The sequence below is a fragment of the Balaenoptera musculus genome, chromosome 5 (genome assembly GCF_009873245.2).
Source record: "Balaenoptera musculus isolate JJ_BM4_2016_0621 chromosome 5, mBalMus1.pri.v3, whole genome shotgun sequence".
Lineage (NCBI taxonomy): Eukaryota > Metazoa > Chordata > Mammalia > Artiodactyla > Balaenopteridae > Balaenoptera > Balaenoptera musculus.
In genome coordinates this window covers 62,268,702-62,289,765 of record NC_045789.1, presented here as the reverse complement: position 1 = coordinate 62,289,765, position 21,064 = coordinate 62,268,702, and the positions used below count along the sequence as shown (strand labels likewise).

The 21,064-nt window shown below is 33.5% G+C and overlaps 1 pseudogene; it reads left to right on the top strand.

Moving 5' to 3' along the window:
* LOC118895302 overlaps nt 1–14,104 on the top strand; it is a 50,929-nt pseudogene extending 36,825 nt beyond the window's left edge.
* Nucleotides 14,105–21,064: the final 6,960 nt, after the last annotated feature.

Here is a 21,064-nt window from a genome sequence, read left to right as displayed (position 1 = left end):
TTGAAAACATTCTTTTAGCTTCCGTTAGAAATGCTATAGTCTGATTACTAGTCACATTAAGAAGATGACTTTGGGTTTTGTTTCTTAAGAAACTGCAAACTTAGGGTAAATGAGGAATGCTGTGAAAACCAGAAACAAAAGTGAACCAAAAAAAAAAATCCTCTTATTTGAAGAACTGAGTATGGAAATTAAGGCTACTTCAATTGTGACCCAAAATAGTTCAGATCCTTTAAGCAAAGACAGAATGTTCCATTTTCACTGATTTAATTTCAGTTAAGTTTCTCACAGCTGAGGGTTTTAATCAACAAGGTTTCTCAGCACTAGGTGTTTGAAGTTAGTAAAAGAAGTCTACATATTCAAAATAAATAACTGCCACACTTTAAAAAAAAATGATATATCTTTTTAGTGCAGTTTTAAGTTCAAAGCAACATTGAGGGGAAGGTACAGAGATTTTTCCGTATGCTTCCTACCCCTTATATGCATAGCTTCCCCAATTGTCAATATCCCCCACCAGGATGGCACATTTGTTACAATTGATGAACCTACATTCACACATTGAATCACTAAAAGTTTACAATAAAGTCCACTCTTGGTGTCGTATATTTTATGGGTTTGGACAAATATATAATAACTGTACCCAACATTATAGTATCATACAGAATAGTTTGACCACCCTAAAAATTCCTTGTGCTCTGCCTAGTCATCCCTCTACCCACCCCCAAACCCTTAGAAACTACTGATTTTTTTTTTCACTGTCATATGATTTTACCTTTTCCAGAATGTCATGTAGTTGGAATCATACAGTATGATGACTTTTCAGATTGGCTTCTTTTGTTTAGTAATATGCATTTAAGGTTCCTCCATGACTTTTCATGGCTTGATAGCTCATTTCTCTTTACCACTGAATGATATTCCATAGTCTGAATGTACCACAGTTTATCCATCCATCTACCAAAAATATCTTTGTTGCTTCTAAGTTTTGGCAATTATGAATAAAGCTGCTATAAATATCTGTGTGCAGGTTTTTTGTGGACGTAAGTTTTCAACTCCTTCAGGTAAATACCAAGGAGTTTAATTGCTGGATCATATGGTAAAAGTATATTTAGTTTCATAAGAAACCATCAAACTGTCTGGCTCTACAATTTTGCTTTCCTACCAGCAATAAATGAGAGTTACTGTTAATTCATGTCCTCTCCAGAGTTTAGTGTTGTCAGTGTTCTATATTTTGGCCATTCTAATAAGTATGTAATGGCATTTTGTTGTTTTAATTAGCATTTTCCTGATGAGAAGTGATGTGGAACATCTTTTCATATGCATATTTGCCATCTGTATATCTTTGGTGAAACATCTGTTTAAGGTCTCTGGCCCGTTTTCTAATTGGATAATTTTCTTCTTATTGTTGAGTTTTAAGAGTTCTTTGTATATTTTGGAAAATAGTCCTTTTTCAGATGGGTCTTTGTGAATATTTCCCAGTCTGTGGCTTGTCTTCCTATTCTCTTGGCATTGTCTTTGGAAGAGCAAAAGTTTTTAATTTTAATGAAGTCCAGTTTATCAATTATTTCTTTCATGGATTGTGCATTTTTTGTTGTCTCTAAAAAGCTGTCAATACAAGGTCATTTAGGTTTCCTCCTGTTTTTTTTTTTTTATGGGTTTATAGTTTTGTGTTTTACATTTATGTAGGTCTGTGATCCATTTTGAGTTCATTTTTGTGAAGGGTGTGAGGTCTGTCTGCAGATTTAAAAAAAATTTTTTTTGCACATGGATGTCCAGTTGTTCCAGCACCATTTGTTGAAAAGACTATCTTTCTTCCATTGTTCTGCCTTTGCTCCTTTGTCAGAGATCAGTTGAATGTATTTATGTGGATCTGTTTGTTTTCCCTATTCTGTTTCATTGATCTATTTGTCTGTTTTTTGACCAGTACCACACTGTCTTGATTACTGTATCATTAAAGTAAGTCTTGAAGTTAGGTAGTGTCAGTTTTCCAACTTTGTTCTTTTCCTCCAATATCATGTTAGCTATTCTGGGTCTTTTGTCTCTTCATACAGACTTTGGAATCAGCCTGTCAATATCCACAAAATAATTAGCTGGGATTTTGGTTGGGATTACATTGAACCTATAAATCAATTTGGGAAGAACTAACCTCTTGACAGTATTGAATCTTCCTATCTATGAACATGGAATATCTATTTATTTAGTTCTTCTTTGATTTCATTCATCAAAGCTTTGTTGTTTTCCTTATGTACATCTTGTACATCTTTTATTAGACTTATACTTTAACATTTCATCTTTTTCGGGGGTAATGTCGATAATATTATGTCTTTAATTTCAAATTCCACTTGTATATTGCTGGTATATAGGAAAGTGGTTTGACTTTTGTATATTAATTTTGTATCCTGAAACCTTGCTATAATTGCTTATTTTAGGAGTTTGTTGTTGTTGTTCTTGTTGATTCTTCAGATTTTTTACATAAATAGTAATATCATTTGCAAACAAAGACAGTTTTTATTTCTTTTTTCCCAATCTGTATCTTATTTCCTTTTCTTATCTTATTATATTATCTAGAACTTCCAATATTATATTTAAAGGAATGGTGAGAGGGGATATCCTTGTCTTGAACCTGATCTTAGTGGGAAAACTGAGTTTCTCACCATTAAGTACTATGTTATCTATAGGTTTTTTATAGATATTCTTTATCAAGTTGAGGAATTCTTCTCTATCCCTATTTTACTGAGAGTTTTTATCATGAGTAGGTGTTCGCTTTTGTCAAATGCTTTTTCTGAATCTATTGATATGGTCATGTGATTTTTCTTCTATATTCTATTGATGTGATGTATTATATTAATTTATTTTCAACTGTTGAACTAGACTTGCATACCTGGGATAAATCCCACTTAGTCATGAGGTGTACTTTTTTTTATACATTGTTGATTTTGATTTGCTAATATTTTGTTGAAATTTTTTGCAGCCATATTTCATGAGTCTAGTGTTCTATTTTTGTAATATTTTTGTCTGGCTTTGATATTAGGGTACTGTTGGCCTCATTAAATTAGTTAGGAATTGTGTCTTCTGCTTCTGTTCTCTGAGACTGTAGAGAATTGGTATAATTTCTTCCTTAAATGTTTGGTAGAATTCACCAAAGACCCAACCTGAGACACCCTATAACTTATTGTTAACTAAAATATCCGTGAAAACCCTTAAATAACTTAAACATATGTGGTAAAAAAAGTAGTACTATTCTTTGTTCTGGTTTTTTTTTTTTTTAATTTTGTTTTCCCATGGACATTTAGTCTAAAAATTAACTTTAGGAACCTTTTATTCTGTCCTAATAATTTTTCAGATAAGAAACCAGAGATGTGTACTGGTGAACTAACTTGCTCAAGTTCACAAGCTAATTAGTGCCAGACCTAAGAGTAGGTTCTTTCTCCACAATACTGCACTGTTACCAGCTAAGTGGCAACAAATAAGAAATGTTTGTACAGAAAGGTGCATGCTACAATGCTACTAGTTGTAAGAACTCACTCGGACAGAAGTTCCTTCCCTTAAATAATCCATCATCTTCTTCCATGGGTCTGCTATTTGTATGCCATTCATTTGGACAGTTTAATTATTGATAAAATAATTTAAACTGCCATTGGAAAAAAAAACTTTTTATTATTTTATCGGAAAAATATTAGCTACAGCTTTTCTCATCTGAAAAGAAAGAAAAAACACCAACTTATCAAGAAGGGAAAGTTGGAGGGCTATCTTCTTAACTATGATGATTTGGGAAGTAAAATCTCATTATGGGAAGAAAAGGGGGCAAAAAAAGTGTTTGCCTTGATAGCTAAAACTGACTCTTCACTGTCCCTGGTCCTTCTCAAGGGATCTATTGATACTTTCATTCATTCAACAGACACTTTTGAACATCATTTTGTGTCAGGCACTATTCTAAACTATAGAGACATATAGTAGCAGTTATTAAAGTAAAACAAGTCCTTGCCTTTAGAGAACTTACTTTCTAGTGAAGGGAGGCAGAAATAATCCAATAAGGAAATAAATATATAACATTCCAAATAAAATAGGGAATGGGATTTGGGGATATTCATTCAACATGTATTTATTTCACATCTGTTATATGTAAGTGCAATCTCACCTCTTGGAAATGCAAAGACAGAAGTGTTTCATCCTTGGGAATTCACAGTGGGAAACACAGATGGATAAACAGGTAAAGTTAGATTAAAGCTTTATAGAAGAGCAAAAATGGAATATAGAAACTTATACATTCTGCCTTATTCTTTCCAGAGTTATGGTGATTGGGAAGATGCCATTAGCATAAGCTAGTTGGGAGAAAAGTAACTACCTGGTCAATTGGCAGCCCTACCCTAATGATCAGACCTCTCATTGCTGAACTTAGATAGATTTTTACTATAGCAAAGGAACTGTAAATAAAAGAACTGTGAAAGAACTATGGATATTCTACAGAGTAACTCAGACTATTAGAAACATAATATGAGCCACAAATAAAAGCCACATATGTAGTTTAAATTTTTCTAGTTGCTTGATAAAAAGTGAAATGGATTTTAATAATATATTTTATTTAACTTGATATGTTCAAAATATTATCATTTCAACATTTAATTACTATAAACTTATTAATGAGATTTATATATTTTTCTTTCCATACTGTCTTCAAAATCTAGTACATATTTCCACCTAAGGACAACTCATTTTGGACTAGTGATATTTCAATTGTTCAATAATTCATGTCTACCATATTATACAGCATAGCTATAGAACTTTCCATCTCAGCCTACCCTGCCTTTCCACTGATATTTTTATCTTAGACAATAAAGATATGTAGAGATTTCAGCATAGTTAGAGTATGGATTTTCTAGATTGTTTTTATTACAAAATTGCAGCTGGCAATTTTGGGGACTTTTCTGTTTATGTTGAATATTTGGTTAATATTTCTAATAAGTTACAAGGTAGTAGACATTTTTGTGTAGAGAAAAATGATGCTGTATCTGAAAAAAATAAGCTGAATTTCTGTGAGCCTCTTACCCCTGCTAAATTACTGTAAAATTATTAATTATTTTAAGAATCAAACAAAATTTTTTTTTTGGTCCAATAACAATGAGAGTATGAAGGTCAGGCTCAAGTGTCCCAAGATTTTCTGAAATTGTAAAACACAGTGTAACAGAGAAGAAACTTCATTTCTTCTGGTTTCTCATTGAATTACATAGTCACTAAGAACTGCCAACTTGCTGACTATATATATTTTTAAGTTCAAAAGGCAAAAGGTGAGTATTCACCATTGACCTGCTTGTCAAAAACACTGAACAATTTTTTCTAGATGCTGACAGTTTATATGATTTTTTTCCTGCTTTGTCCTTACAGCCTTCTCTCACAGGTGTTTTCTTTCTGTGCTTTTTCAGAACATTTGTTCAGGTGATGTTTGAATTTATAAACTCACTAAAGTATAAGATCTAATTTAGTCAATCAGAACCAAGAGTCTGTAATCTGGAAAGGTAGATTTTAGGTGTCACAATACAGTATAAATAAAATACATCATTTAAAAAATAATCTATTTTTGATATTTAATTAGTAAGTTATTGGTAATTATGACTCAACATAACTATGGAAAAACTAATAATGAAATATCCTCCAAATATAAGTGCAGCGATATTCTTATAGGACACAAATTAAAAAGTTATTCTTTTATGTATATAATCTGACCAGAAAATGAAAAAAGTTAATTATTTTTCACTGTAGTAATTTATGGTTAACTTCCATTTTTTAATTTTTCTAATTGAATAGTTAGTTGATAGCTATATAAAGAAATTTTTATTCCCCTATACTGTTTCCCTGCCTTTGTTTCAGGTCAAGTGGTATTGAAGCATTGATCTTTTGTAGGTTGCAATTTTCTCATTAATACAACTTGAGGACACCACTATGTTCACCCCAAAACAAGCTGAAATGCAGTCATAAAATACATACAACAGAATGCGTTATAAACCTTTAACTTTTCTTTGGTGATTTACTGGGGAAATGTTTAAACCTCTCAAAGAATTTTAACATTCCTGAGTATATTTACTTCTATTTGTATTGTGTTGGTCCACTTTACTTGAGGTATTAACTTGAGAAAAAAGATCTGCCAAATTACCTTAGGTTTCCTATTTGTCAGCATAAAATACAAAATGTTAAAAGATTTTTCTTCTAAACACAATTTATTTTTTAAGTCAGTATTTAAAACTTAGGAGTTGACCAAGTTTACTAATTGAACATTTTTATTATTAGATTATAAAGTTGCTTAAACATGTCTGTGTATGCCATTTATTTTATCCTGAGACTACAGATTTTTAACTTAAATCTATATTCTTTGTTACTGGGTTGAACCTCTCCTTTAAATTATCATAATTACTTTTCCTTTGATGTATATTCCTCTTTTAAATTTCCTTTGGTATGAGAATCTGCAGATATTTTATAATGTAGTATTTGTTCCTCCATACTTTATTTGTTATAGCATGCTATGAAAACTACATTCAGACTTTTAAAATTTCATTAGACATTTTAGTAGTAACTTCCTACAAAATTTTTAAGGAAAGCATCACTATTTTATAGTTAAAAAAGGAAGAATAGGATAAAGAGGCAATTCTAGAAATTCCAAATGGTCTATTCAAATCTAGGGGCAATTGCAGTAGACCATGTTGATTCGCCAGAGATCTAGTGTCCCAGTTAGCTAGTTATACAGATAGACTCAGGCATCTGAAGTGTATTTTCTTAGCATCATTTTTTATCTAGTTATTATAAGCCTATTCATTAAGTAGAAAGAAAACACAAAAAATTTAGTCATGGGATGGAAATTACAAAAGTAGGATATTTTATTGTTAGCTGTCTAAGGAAAAGAGCCAACATAGGTTCTCAGGATGTTTATTAGGACAAAGTCCTGATAAATGATTTTGACCAAATGAAAATAATTGAAAGGACAGGTAAACTGAGGTATAGAGAGTAGACCAAATTATCTGAAAGAGTATTTGTTCAACAATTTTTAAAAATTTTTTATTTTGAGGTGAGTATAGATTCACAGGAAATTGCAAACACACACGCACACGCACACACACACACACACACACACACACACACAGATTATGCATGCTTCACCCACATTTCACCAGTGGTAACATCATGAGTAATCATAGTATAGGATCAAAACCAGGAGATTGACATTGGTATATGCTACACAGAATTCATTTGTGTGTGTGCGTGTGTGTGTGTGTGTGTGTATGTGTGTGATATGTAGTGCTATGCATTTTTATCACATGTATGGATTCATGTAACTGCCACCACACTCAAGATACAGAGCTGTTACACTACCACAAGGTCCATCAGACTAACCCTTCATAGCCTTGCCCAAACTTTCTCTCATCTCCATCCCTAACCTCTGTAAACCACAAATCTATTGTCTATCTCTATAATTTTGATATCCAGAAATATCAAATAAATGGAATGATACTATATCTAATCTTTTGAGACTGGCTTTTTATTCACTCAGCAAACGCCCTTGAGATCCACCCAAGTTCTTGTATGAACTTCACATTCTCTTTCTCCTCTCTAGGATTTCAGTGCTAGACAGATAGTCCTGTATTGGTCTGCAGGTCCTTGAGGCTCTATTCTTTTTTTTTTTTTAAGTCTGTATTCTCTGTGTTTCTCAGATTATTCAGATTGGGTAAAGTCTATTGACATATCTTTGATTCACTGATTCACTGATTCACTGATTCTTTTTTCCGTCATCTCATTCTGCTATTGAGCCTATCCATTGAGATGTTCTCCCCCAACCCCCTTTGGTTACTATATTTTTCAGATCTATGATTTCTTTTTGTTTCTTTTTTATATTCTCAATTCCTTTGACAAGATTTTCTATTTTTTCACCTGTTTCATGACTGTTCATAATTGCTCACTGAAGCATTTTAATGATCAGTACTTTAAAATGCTTGTCTGGTAACTACAGTTTCTCAGTAATCTCAATGTTGGTGTCTCTCGATTGTACTTTATACAAGTTGTTTATTTGTAAAAGAGAAATTATTTGAAAAAGAGATTTTTTTATTGTCATGTGGCTACTTTGGGTATTACGTTGTGAGACTCTGGATTCCATATAATCTTTTTTAGTAGGCAGTTGTCCTGTTTAGGATACATTGGAGTTAGATGAGGGTGAAGGTTCAGCTCCTCATTGGTTCTTGTTGACACCAAGGTAGGGTGGGGGAGATCAGAGTGCTGAGTAACCTTGCCTCACACAGCCTCATTCAGTCTTGTTGCTGCTGGATGGGAGTGAAGGCTCAGCTCCTCATTAGGTCTTGCTGGTACCGAGACATGGTAAGTGGAGTGCTAACTAACCCACCTTCTACCACATCGTTAGGTATTATTGCTGCTGACTGTGGTTGGTGGCTCAGCTCCCTGCTGGACCTTCATGAAATTTCCATAGTAGGTGAATTAGAGCATTGCCTAATTGCTTCTTCTGTATAGAGGATTGAAGACCTACTTCTTGTTTAGGTACACTGACATTACCCTAGTAGTATAATTAGAGCATTGCCTCTTTATGCCAAGTAGGGGATGGAAGATCAACTCCTGTGGTTGGCAAACTCTAAAATTATCCCTCAATGTTTTTCTCTTTAATCCCCATGACCATAAGTATAGAGATATCTTGCCCATGATTATGTCGTTACAGAGTAAAATGGATTTTGCAGATGTAATTAAGGTTTCTAATCAGTTGACTTTGAGATAATCAAAATGGAAATTATCCTAGTGGGTCTAATCTAATTATATGAACCCTTTAAAAGCAGAGATACTTCTCTAGCTAGTAGCAGAATGGGAAGTCAAAGATATTCAAAGGAAAAAAAAAAGATTTCAGACATCTTTGCTGGTTTTAAAGATGGAAGGGGCCATGTTCAAGGAGCATAGAGCAGCCTCAAGGGGCTGAAAGCAACCCCTAAGCAACAGCAACCAATTATTAAAAGTAGGATTACGGTGGTTGATTATATGAATAAGATGCTTAAGATTTTTCTGAGACATGCATATTAAGCTACCTGATTATGTCCCTTGAGTGGTATCCCTAGGCCACTACCAAGCCATCTGTTGTACAGCACCTTGTATTACGTGACTCTCAATATATTGATCTTAATTTAATTACCTAAGGATGGCCCAGGTCATTGCTTCATACTAAAAGTTAGAGTAATCCAAAGTTTCTAAGTTATCCTAACTCTTAGTGGAATTTAAAAAATAATAATCACAATTTGTTTTCTCTGAGTGCTGTGATAGCAGAATGTGAATGAGAAAAATCATAAATGAGGATGATCTGTGGAGATAGATCTGATTTTATGCTGGGTATAAAGAATATGGCTTAGAATAATTTGGTTTGTTTTTCACTGAATCACTATTTTTTATATGAATTGTCATTTTAAAACTTTATTATTGCATGGATTTTGTAGATATGATCCTTTGTCAATACAAAGACTCAATAATGGAGCAGAGGAACAAATGCAAAAGAAAACTTTAAAGGATTTTCCTATCTCCGTATCTTTGATGGCAAGGGCAGTGAGCAACAGTAGAGCACATAGATAGATAAGAGCACATAGATCCAGAAAAGGTGGGAGAATCTCCTGCTAAAGGATTCTTGAAGAAGTTTCATTGCAAAGTTAATTTTATGGAAATACAAGGAATGCTCACAGGAACAGTCAGGATTTCAAGGCTGCTTATACAAAGTTTTAAAATCTATTACAGTACAAAAGTGAAATGCAGACTTTAGTGGAAGAAGCAATAATTTCCTGAATGTTAAAGAAAACACTTAACAGTTATATAAAAGTAGGAGTAAACTTTATTTACAACAGCAGCTATATTCTCAAATTCAGTATTGAAATCAATCACGACTGAAAAGCTAAAGTGTCATTTATAAGCTATTCCCTCATGGTTCCTTTTTACTCAAATCACATTTGGAGCCTGTCTTCTGTGATAGAAGGTAACATTTGCTGAATGTACTGGGTGGCATTTGCAATATGCCCTTCCTGAAATCCCAAATCATATTTATAAAGAAAGGTTCAGTCAAAAAACATTTTCAACCCATTTACTGATACATACTTTATAATCTTCAGTACTTTCCCTGTTTCCTAATATACAAGTTTGTTACAAACTGACTGTCATGCAAAGGAGAAGAAAATAATAATTTTTACATGGCAAGAACACAAGATTTCAAGCTGATTTTTACATTTGTGAATATGTGTCATTGGCTAGATTTGCTTAAACATTCCCTGAAATGAATTCAAGACTGTTTTCAGGTATCAGATGAAAAAGCATATGTAAGAATAAATATCCTATATTTGTGTTACTGAAGAGTTTCGTTTCCTCCATAGATATATTACATATAAAAAGTAAATCAAAAAATAAGGCTAAAAAAATTGTTTCCTGAGCATCTACAAAAGTTATTATAAATTTGTTGTTCCCTTTCCAACATTAGATGTTTGTGTGTTGTTACCAAAACTATTTATGCACAAGTGAAGATTTTCAAAGTGCAGGAGGATTTAGGGTGGAGAAATGGAAGAATGTATTGAATACAATGATATACAACTATATACTTTTCAAAATAGGCTCAATTTTTTTTTACCTTAAATGGCTTAAATTTTGCTATAACTACAAAGTAAATAAGAATTGCATAATCATGCATATCTTAAAATGAAGATTTTGAATATAAAATATATACATTTAATATATGGCAAACCTTTGAAATTAGTGAAAATTAAATTAAAGTCTAATACCTATTTTTAGCTGGCTAGCTATTTGAAGAATAAAATGAAGCTGGATTTCTCTGTCCCTATATCAGAAATAATTCTGGCTGACTCAGAATTTTAAACAAAAAAGGCAGCTACTAAATAAATTATGAGTGATTATTCATTGTGGAAAAGTGACACAAATTCCAAAAGAGCCTTATGTTGAAATAAAATCATCACAAATAATTATGGAAGATAAATTCAGAATCTAGTTTTATGGTTAAAAGAGATAATATGCACATTCTTTTTATTATAAAAGAAACAGTAATAAAACAGTAAAAGGAACATCCCAAATAAATGAGAGTAAAAAATGAAATGAATTATAAAACAGATGATCAACCTCACTAATAAAGAAGTTAAAAATAGATTTCAAAAAGTACCTTCCCTGTCTATTTATATTTCTCTATACCAATATATATGTTCGCATTTCATCAACAGTCACAAAAAAGAACTTTCTTTTCTCCATGCCAACAACAGTCTTAGTTATTTTTGTCAATCTTAAATGGATGGGCAAAGATAGGCAAAGACAAAATTATTGTTGGCACGGAGAAACAAATCTCTTTATATGCTGTTGATGGAATGTGAACTCAATTTCTACATCATTTTGAATCATTTATTAGAAGACAAACATTTTAAAGAGTTTGTTTGCCATATTCTCATCCTTAGAAATTAATATCACAAACATATTTGCATGAATGGGACAATACAGGCATCTATATACTGTTGACCCTTGAACAATACTGGGGTTAGGGGCACCAACCCTCTACACCAACCAGCTGAGGACCCGTGGTACGTATTTAGTGAAAAAAAAATCTGCATGCAAGTGGACCCGTGCATTTCAGACCAGTGTTGCTCAAGGTCAACTGTAGAAGGTTTTCAGTTTTTCACATCATTGTTTGTGCTCTTTCTCTTTAGTAGATTGATAAATGAAATATGATGCACCCATATGACTATATCTATTTGTAGCAACAACAAAAAATTAAAAATGGATGTTTAGAATTTAGTGTGAAACAGCAAACAAAACATTGTAAAATACTTAGTATAGTATCAGGGTGTTTATTAAAATATGCAGTAATAATATATGATTTATTATCATGCAAGCATATAAGACATATTGAAATGAATTAATCATATTTCATCATTTATTTCACAAATACTTTGAGACTCCACACTGTGTCAATCATGTGGTTCTTTCTCTTTTTTATTATGTCATTATTACACAACCATATGATTATTAATTATTTTGTAATAGTTGTGCAAATAGTTGGTACACATATACCTACATGGTAAAAATAAGCAATAAAATGAACATCTTTTAATCCACAATCCAACTTAATTGGAACTTTGCCAATAACACTGCATCATCTTCTGTGCTTCTCCAAATTACCATCAAATGCCTCCTTTTATTTTAATTATTATTCCCAAACTGTGTGCATTATTCCCTTACTTTTCATTTAATATTTATCAAAGTATAATATTCATATAGGAAACAACAAGTAAGTGACCAGTTTGATGATTTTCACACTTACACAATAAAGCAAAACAAATACAAAAACAAAAAAATAACAACAATCCCCAGATGGAGAAACAGAACTCTACTAGCACCCAAGAAGCTACTCATTCCCCCTTTAAGTCAATATTTTCTTTGAACAGTAACCACTTCCCTATCTTCTTACACACTGTATCACTTTTGCCTTTTTTTGAATTTTATATAAATAGAATTATTTCATAGTGTTTTTTTCCTTTTGTTCAATATTATGTTGTAAATTTCGCCTATCTTGTTCAATGAGGCAATGGCTCATATAGTCTCGTTAGATAGCTGTTTGTTATAATGTAGTTTAATTTATTGTTTTTTCTCATTTACAGTTTGTACTTTTGCATCGTGTCTTTAAAATGTTTTATACCCTGTGACTATAAAGATAGCATATATTATATTTAAAATTTTGTATTGCTTACGGTATTTAAATTTAAATCAATAACCAATGTGGAATTATTTTCTATGTATGCTGTGAGTTAGGGTCACAAGTTTCATTTTTTTCCATAAGGATTTTCATACTGAATAGCCCACGCTTTTTCCCATGCCTGAAACCCACACTTTCATCACTGCATTCCCACATCACTCTTACATGGTTTATTTAGAGTTACACATATGATACGGCTGCATAAAATCACTGCAGCCTCTTCAGCTTACAACTAAATCTTTGGATAAAATACAAAAAGTCTCCTTGGAAAGAAAAAGAAGAGACTCTGCATTGACAAATTGTAGAGAAATAGAAAGGAACTGGCTACCTTTTGCACTGTGTGTAGTCATGCACAGAACATGATCAAAAGGCATCACACTGGCCTTCTGTTTCACGATGAGGCCTGTGTATACTCACTTCCCCATCAGCATCGTTATTCAAAATAACGGGCCTCTTGTTAAAATTTCAAATTTCTTGGGCGAAAATGTATCCACAGGGTTCAGATGAGGCCAGGCATTGCTTCTTCAGTATCTCAAGCGCCAGAAAAATATGTTAATTCCTGAAGGAAACGATATTAAACTTGTATCAGATTCAGCTGCTTTGATTCAGCAAGCCCCAACAGTTAAAAACACGGATATCAGAAAATTTTTGGATAGTATTTATGTTTCCGAAAAAGGATGTTCAGCAGGCTGATGATTAAGGCCTAAGTTGTCCAGCTACAAAAACAGTAAGGTGCTGGATGATTCCTGTTTATGATGTTTTAAAGACACAATTAATGCCCTGTGTCAGAAAAAAAAAAAAAAGTTCATAAGCAGTTTTTCACTCTTTGAATGGGCCAGGCACATTTCCTCTTCTCTGACCTCAAGTTGGAGGACCAGGTCATTTTGTTCTGGGCAGGGTAGAAGTAATCCACTGATTGCCTCCTCTTTCCACTTGGTTTCTGTGCAGACTGGCATCCTTCTGGCCATAGGCTTATACATCCACCTGAGCAGTGTCTATAGTGCTGGGGTTGGCTCCATCTTTGACAGAGTTCTGACTGAGCTGGTGTTCAAAATGAAGTGGGTGGATAAGTTGTAGCTGGGAATCCTGCAAGCCATTGTGCATTTAACCCAGATGCCAAGGGTCTGTCCAAACTCCCAGAGGTTCTGTGGAAGTTTATGTTATTCTTGAGGCCTATACCAAGCAGAGGTATCTGGAACAACCAGGCAGCTTTGCAAAACTGCTGCTGTGCCCCCCGTCCTGTGCTCCATCAGCTTGAAATGCCTGGAGCATCTCTTCTTCAAGCTCACCGGGGACATGCCCATTGACACCTTCCTCATGGAGATGGAGATCCTGCTGCAGATCACCTGAGCCTCACCAGTTACAGCCCCCTCTACCTCATAGTTGTTTATGATAAATGTAAACAAGTATAATCAGATTGTAGAGGGAAGAAAAAATTTGGAGAAGTCGAGCACATTAGGGAAATGAAGATATTAAGGGAATAAAGAAAGGTATTCTGAAATGAATGAAAAGTAAGAGCATTTGCACTGGCAAGCTTACTGTATGAGAAATGTTAAAGAAATTTCTTTAGGCTGAAGGAAAATGATACCAGAGGGAATCCTGGGTCCTTAAGAATGAAGAGAGACCAGAAATGCTAAACACCTAGTTAAATACAGTAGACTATTTTTTGTTTTAATTTCTTTAAAATATAAACACATATTGACAGCAAAAAGTATAACAATGTCCAATGGGACTTTCAGCTTATGTAATAGATTTAACAACTATGAGAGAAAGCTTATGGGGGTATAAAGAGACTTAAATGGCAGCAAACATCCTATATTTTATTGAAGTAGTGCAACATTATTCTGAGACGACTGTGAACACTTGAATATGTGTATTTAAATTCCTAGAGTAAGAAAAAGTTATACAAAGAGATATAGCTAAAAATCTAATAGATACCTTAAAATACAGTGATCCAAAAGGAGGGGTAAAAGGTAAAACAGAGCACCAAAAATCAGAAAAGACAAACAGAAAACAAGCAATAAATGAGACTATATCAACCACATGAGACTATATCTAACCATAACAATAATTACATTAAATGTTAATGGTCTAAGCACCAAGAACCAGAGACTGACAGAGGTAGAATAAAATGTAGAACTGCATGATATGTGGCCTACAAGAAAAAGATTTTAAATATAAAGTCACAGGTCGATTAAAAGTAAAGAAATAGAATGAGTCTTACCATACAAACAGTAAGCTTAATAAGATTGGAGTAGCTGTCTTAACATCAGATAAAATAGACTTCAAGACAAAGAATATTACCAGAAATAAAGTAGGACATTTTATAATGATAAAAGTTAGAAATCTTCAATAGCACATAATTCAAAATGTATATGCACCTCAAATAAAATAGCTTCAAAATATACAAATCAAAAATTGAATGAATTGCAGAAAGAGACAATTCAACAAACATAGGAGATATTAACATCCCTCTCTCAACAACTGATAGAATAACAAGACAAATAAATCATTAAAGATATAGGAGATCTTAGCACTATTCATCACTAGAAATATTATTTATTATATTATCACATTCAATATAATGTATACTCAATACACATTCTTTTCTATGGAAAAGAATGCTATTCAGATAGACCATATACTGGACTATAAAATAATACTCTAAATTTAAAAGGATAAAATACATAAAGATTTTATTCTCTGACCAAAATAGAATTAAATTAAAATAAGATATGTAGACCTCTGCCCCAAATATCTAGAACTTAGTAAAATACATCTATATAATTCATGGGTCAAACAATACACTCCTGGATCATAGATGAAATCAGAAAGGAAATTAGAAAATAGTTTAAACTGAATGACAATTGAAATCCAGCTGATCAATATTTGTTTGAATCAGCTAAAGAAACACTTGGTGGGACACTCATAGCTTAAAATGTTTATATTAGGAAAGAAAAATAATCTAGAATAAATTATCTGTGGTTCCAAATTAAGGTATTAGAAAAAGAAAAGCAAAGTAAACCCAAAGTAAATAGAATTAAAGAAATAATAAATAGAAGAGCATATATAAATGCAATGAAAACAGATAGGCAACAGAGACAATTAGAAAAGCTAAAAATGTGTTTTGATATGATCAGTGTCATCGATAAATTCCTAGGTAGACTAATTAAGAGAAAAAGAGGTAACACAAATCATCATTATTAAGGGGGCTATTGTTATAGATATTATAGGAATTAAGATGTAATAATTGAATACTATGAACAACTTTATGCCAACAAATTTGATAACTGAGATGAATGGACATATTTCTTGAAAAAGATAAATTATCAAAATTGGCACAACCCCTCCCCTGCAAAATCTGAGCTGTATATCTATTGAAGAAATTGAATCTGTTATCAAAATAACTCCAGAAAATTTTCAAGATCCAGATGATTTTGCTGGTGAATTTTATTAAACACTTAAGGAAGAAATAACACATATTTAACATAAATCTTTTCAAAAAATAAATGAGGAGGAATGACTGATCAGTTCTTTTAATGAGGCCATTATGAACCTGATATTAAAATCTGACAAAGAAATTGGAAAACAGAAGGAAGCAAGGAAGGAAGGGAGGGCGGGAGGGAGGAAAGGGAAAAGAAAATTACAGAAATGGCTTATTGATACATGCAATAGCAAGGATGAATATCAATATCATTGGTACATAGTTTATGATTCCGTTTACATAAAATTCTAAAGTTGTAAAATGTTTATATATGCTAATTACTGTACTTAATATATCTTAATAAAGTTATAACCTATAACATGATAGGAAAGTGCCTAACAGAACATATAACAAGTGTTAAATTTTCAGTAAATTATTATTGTATTAGTAGTTTCTTTGGGTTGCCATAACAAAATGTCATAAACTGGGTGGTTTAAACAACAGAAATTTATTGTCTCAAAGTCTGGATGTCTGAAATCAAAGTGATGGCAAGGCTGGTTCCGTCTGAGGACTATGAGGGAAAATCTGTTCCATGCCTCGTCCCAGCTTCTGGTGAATTGCTGTCAATCTTTAGCCTTCTTTGGCTTTCTGATACTTCACTCCAATCTCTGTTTCTATCTTCACGTGGCATTCTCCCTGTGTGCCTGTCTGCCCCTGTGCCTAGTTTCCGCGTGTTATAAGAAAACCGGTCACACTGAATTAGGGCCCACCCTAATGACTTCATTTTAACTTGATTACCTCTGTAAAAATTCCTTCCAAATAAAGTCACAATCAAAGATATTGGGAGATTGGGAGTTAGGGCTCCAACATATCTTTTTTGAGGGATAACAATGAAAGCCCTTGGAGGAAGGAATATATTGCAAGAAATAGAAAAATCATTTAAAAAATTAAAAGTTTTTTTTTTATATTGAAAAAAAATTCTCCTTCCAGATTCTCTGTTTATACATCACATTTATGAAGACCATTTGTTCACCCAACTCTAGCTGGTGGTGTTTGAAAGCCACTCTGGTACTCACTGTCCAAAATTAATCTAGACCAACTCCTCTTTATCTGCTTGATCTTGCTCTTTTAAAAAATTGCTCTTCAACTTCTTGTTCTGTAAATACGTCTCCATACTTAGCATTTGCCTGGCTCCTTTGATGAACAACCAGGTTCGGGTTCACTTTTCTGCTTGACTTGGTTGCTGTCATCTAGGAAACCACTTTTGGTGTTTCCAGCCTTTTCCCTAGGCCCTTCTGTGTTCATCTATCAAGTCCAGTTTTAGTACCATGAAAATGACTGGCTTTACACATCCTCTGTTCAGTCTCCCACAGAAAATGCCCTTACTGATATTTCTGAACAAATCAAAACAATTCTGTGCTCTCTTCCATGTGACAGCACTTGAAAATATTTGAAGAGAACTATTTTATGCTTTTAATGTACTACTTTTTCTTTTGAATTGCCCATCTAAGCCTAGTTTTTCTTAAATTCTTACATATCCTACAAGGATAAACTCAAACATTACCTATCTAAAAATTCTGCAAACCTCAAACCCTGGCTGTGTTGATCATGACTTCTACCAAGTTGCAGTTCTCTGCATGCCTTAGATTATCTATTATAATTTATTTTAATTATTTATTTAATCTTATTTTACCCACAATGCTATCTGCCCCTTGAGTAAGGATATCTTGTTTAAATCATCTTTTCAATTCCAGGGCAAAGAATTAAAATGAAAATGAAAACTTACAGGCAATCAGTAAATTAAATTTGAATGAATGAATGAATAAAAGAGTCATGAGCTCTGTAAGCATTATCTTCAAGTTGAATAGTCATCAGTTCTCCAATATCTTATTATATTAGGTCTACTATCTGTCTGGTTAAACATCTGAGTGCAGGCTCATTAGTCCATGCTTTGCTTAAAATGCAGTAAGCAGAACTGAACAAAATGATCTTGAAATACAACTTCCAGTTAGAAGTTACTGCAAGTTTTTGTTCTGAGAATGACACGTAGCATTAGTTAGGATAATCTAGATTTTGGTGAAATATAGTACCTGTGATGGTTACTTTTATATGTCACCATAACTGGGCTAAGGGATGTCCAGATAGCTAACCTTATAGCTAACCAGTTAGGGTTAGGGTTAGGGTTAGAGTTAGCTAACATTATTCCTGGGTGTGTCTGTGAGGGTACTTCCAGAAGAGATTAGCATTTGAATCTATAGACTGAGTAAAGAAGATTGCACTGACCTATGCAAGTGGTATCATCCAATGCAGTGAGGGTCTGAATAGAACAAAAAAATGGAGGAAGAGAAAATTTGCTCTTTGCCTGAGTTGGGACGTCTATCATCTCCCACTCTCTAACATTGGTGCTCTTAGTTCTCTGGCCTTCAGACTTGGACTGGGACTTATTATCTTCCACCTCTCCCCACTCCCCCTTCTTGGGCCTTTAGACTTGGACTGGGACTTAAACACCATTGGCTTCCCTGGTTCTCAGGCCTTCAGACTTGGTTCTCTGGAAGATATCAGATGTGGGACTTCTCAGCCTCCACGATTGCATAAGGCAATTCCTATAAAAATATATAAATGTATAGATATATACAGATCTCTCTCTATATATACATACATATATACATATATATATATGTAATTGGTTCTGTTTCTCCAGAGAATCATGACTAATACAGTACCCCAATTTTAACTACTTTAAAAATGCTGTAATTCTTTCTCAGGTAACATTGCAGGCTTGGGCAGATATACTCTGAATATTTATTTGGGGCCTAGAGTAATAGCAGCCCTTTTATCCTCTATACGTCACGTGCAAATTCACTTTTGAGATCATCAACCAGAAAGAAGAAACACTACTGTAGCACAAGCACAGGGCTTTTTATTAACCAGTACTCACATCGAATGTGCTTTCTGCTCACAGACCGTTGGCTGGAAATTAATCACCTGGCCAAAACTAATTGCAAAGCAAGTTGAAAAATGCAGCTTAACTGTGTGCCCTGAAAGAAGAGGAAACAGATTTGGGGGAACATATAGCAGTTTTATATATGCTGTAGAGACATTCTTTTGTCAGAAAGATTGTCATAAAGGGATAATTAGGGGAGTGAGATAATGACCCAACTACTGAAACCAGTAAAACTTTAGCTAACTTTCTTTGATAGAGCACTATGTTAAAGGCACTGATCTGAGTGAATATCTATCTCTCTGTCTACCTATCTATCTGTCTGTCTGTCTATGAACCTACCTACCTATAGTTCTAGCAAAAGAGTGAGTTAAATGTACTTTAAATTTAGAAATTAAGCAAGAACTCCATCTATTGTGAAATATAATGCAGATACTAGCTGATGAAGTTAAAAACTAATAATAGGGACTTCCCTGGTGGTGCAGTGGTTAAGAATCCGCCTGCCAATGCAGGGGACATGGGTTCAATCCCTGTTCTGGGAAGATTCCACATGGCGCGGAGCAACTAAGCCTGTGCACCACAACTACTGAGCCTGTGCTCTAGAGCCCGCAAGCCACAACTGCTGAGCACACGTGCCACAACTACTGAAGCCCATGCGCTTAGAGCCCGTGTTCCACAACAAGAGGAGCCACCGCAATGAGAAGCCCATGCACTGCAATGAAAAGTAGCCCTCGCTTGCTGCTTAGAGAAAGCCCACATGCAGCAACAAAGACCCAACGCAGTCAAAAATAAATGAATAAATAAATAAATAAAACTAATAATAAATTTTATTTTTGAAAAGTAAAACACAATAGAGCAATTTTTCTTAACATCTTGTGTGTATCTATCTATAGATCTAGATATGTTAATACATATGAATATATTTATTTAAAAATCATAACAACATTATGAGGTTGATTGATATGATACACAATTGTCTCAATTTTACAGAAGAAAAAAATATAAGCCCAGAATTTTCTCAGGTCACATACTGATGAGACAGATTTAGGACTGAACATAGATCGTTCACTCTGGTAGCTGAACTATGAGCCATCATGATGTAGACTACTTTTGGCTATACTGGCAGCAGGAGGTATAAAAGAAATAAGACAGGTTTCAAAATAAGATAGGCCCAGGCAATGTGTTGAATGCAGGAGAGTAAGGTATAGAAATTTATAAAATATTCCATGATCTAATGTATATTTTGAAGTCCTAGAAAGGTCATGTCACTCTGCTAGATATAAGAATTATACCTGTACACTTGAGAGAATTAATCATTAATCAAATTAGACTGCCTCACTGTCTATACCTGAAAAATAATCATCAATTCTTCAAAGCAACATTTAATATTTGCCAACTTCATAGTGTGTTTTCATACAACACCTCTTTCTAGCTCTTTTTATAAAAAATAAACATTGCCTGATATGCAATGAGAGTTTGTTGGTGATGTTCCTCTTTTAGATACTCTGCCAGTGGAAGAGCCAACTATGTGAAGACAACAGCAAAGTTCTTTCAAATGAAAAAGGAAGGTCACTACATAAAAATTTATGTCTTAGAAACGTTATATTTTTGGCATAATGCCTATACTGATTTTAATAATTATACAATTTTGTTCTTCACATTCATTCCCTTAATCCTTACAGTTTTCATTTTTTATATTGTATAAGCTAGGGATTTTATCTTTTTTTCCACACAAATAGGCAATTTTAATAACATCACTTACTGAAAAGTCTGTCATGATCAATGATAATCTGCAATGCCTCCTCTGTCCTATGCCCTGCTTTCCTATATACGTGATTCTGTTTATAGTGGTCTGCTGAGCAATAATGCCTACAGGTATTTTGAAAAGTGAGTCCTCAGAGCTAGTCCTTCTTCCAATTTTTTTGTTTTTTATGGTCCACTATTT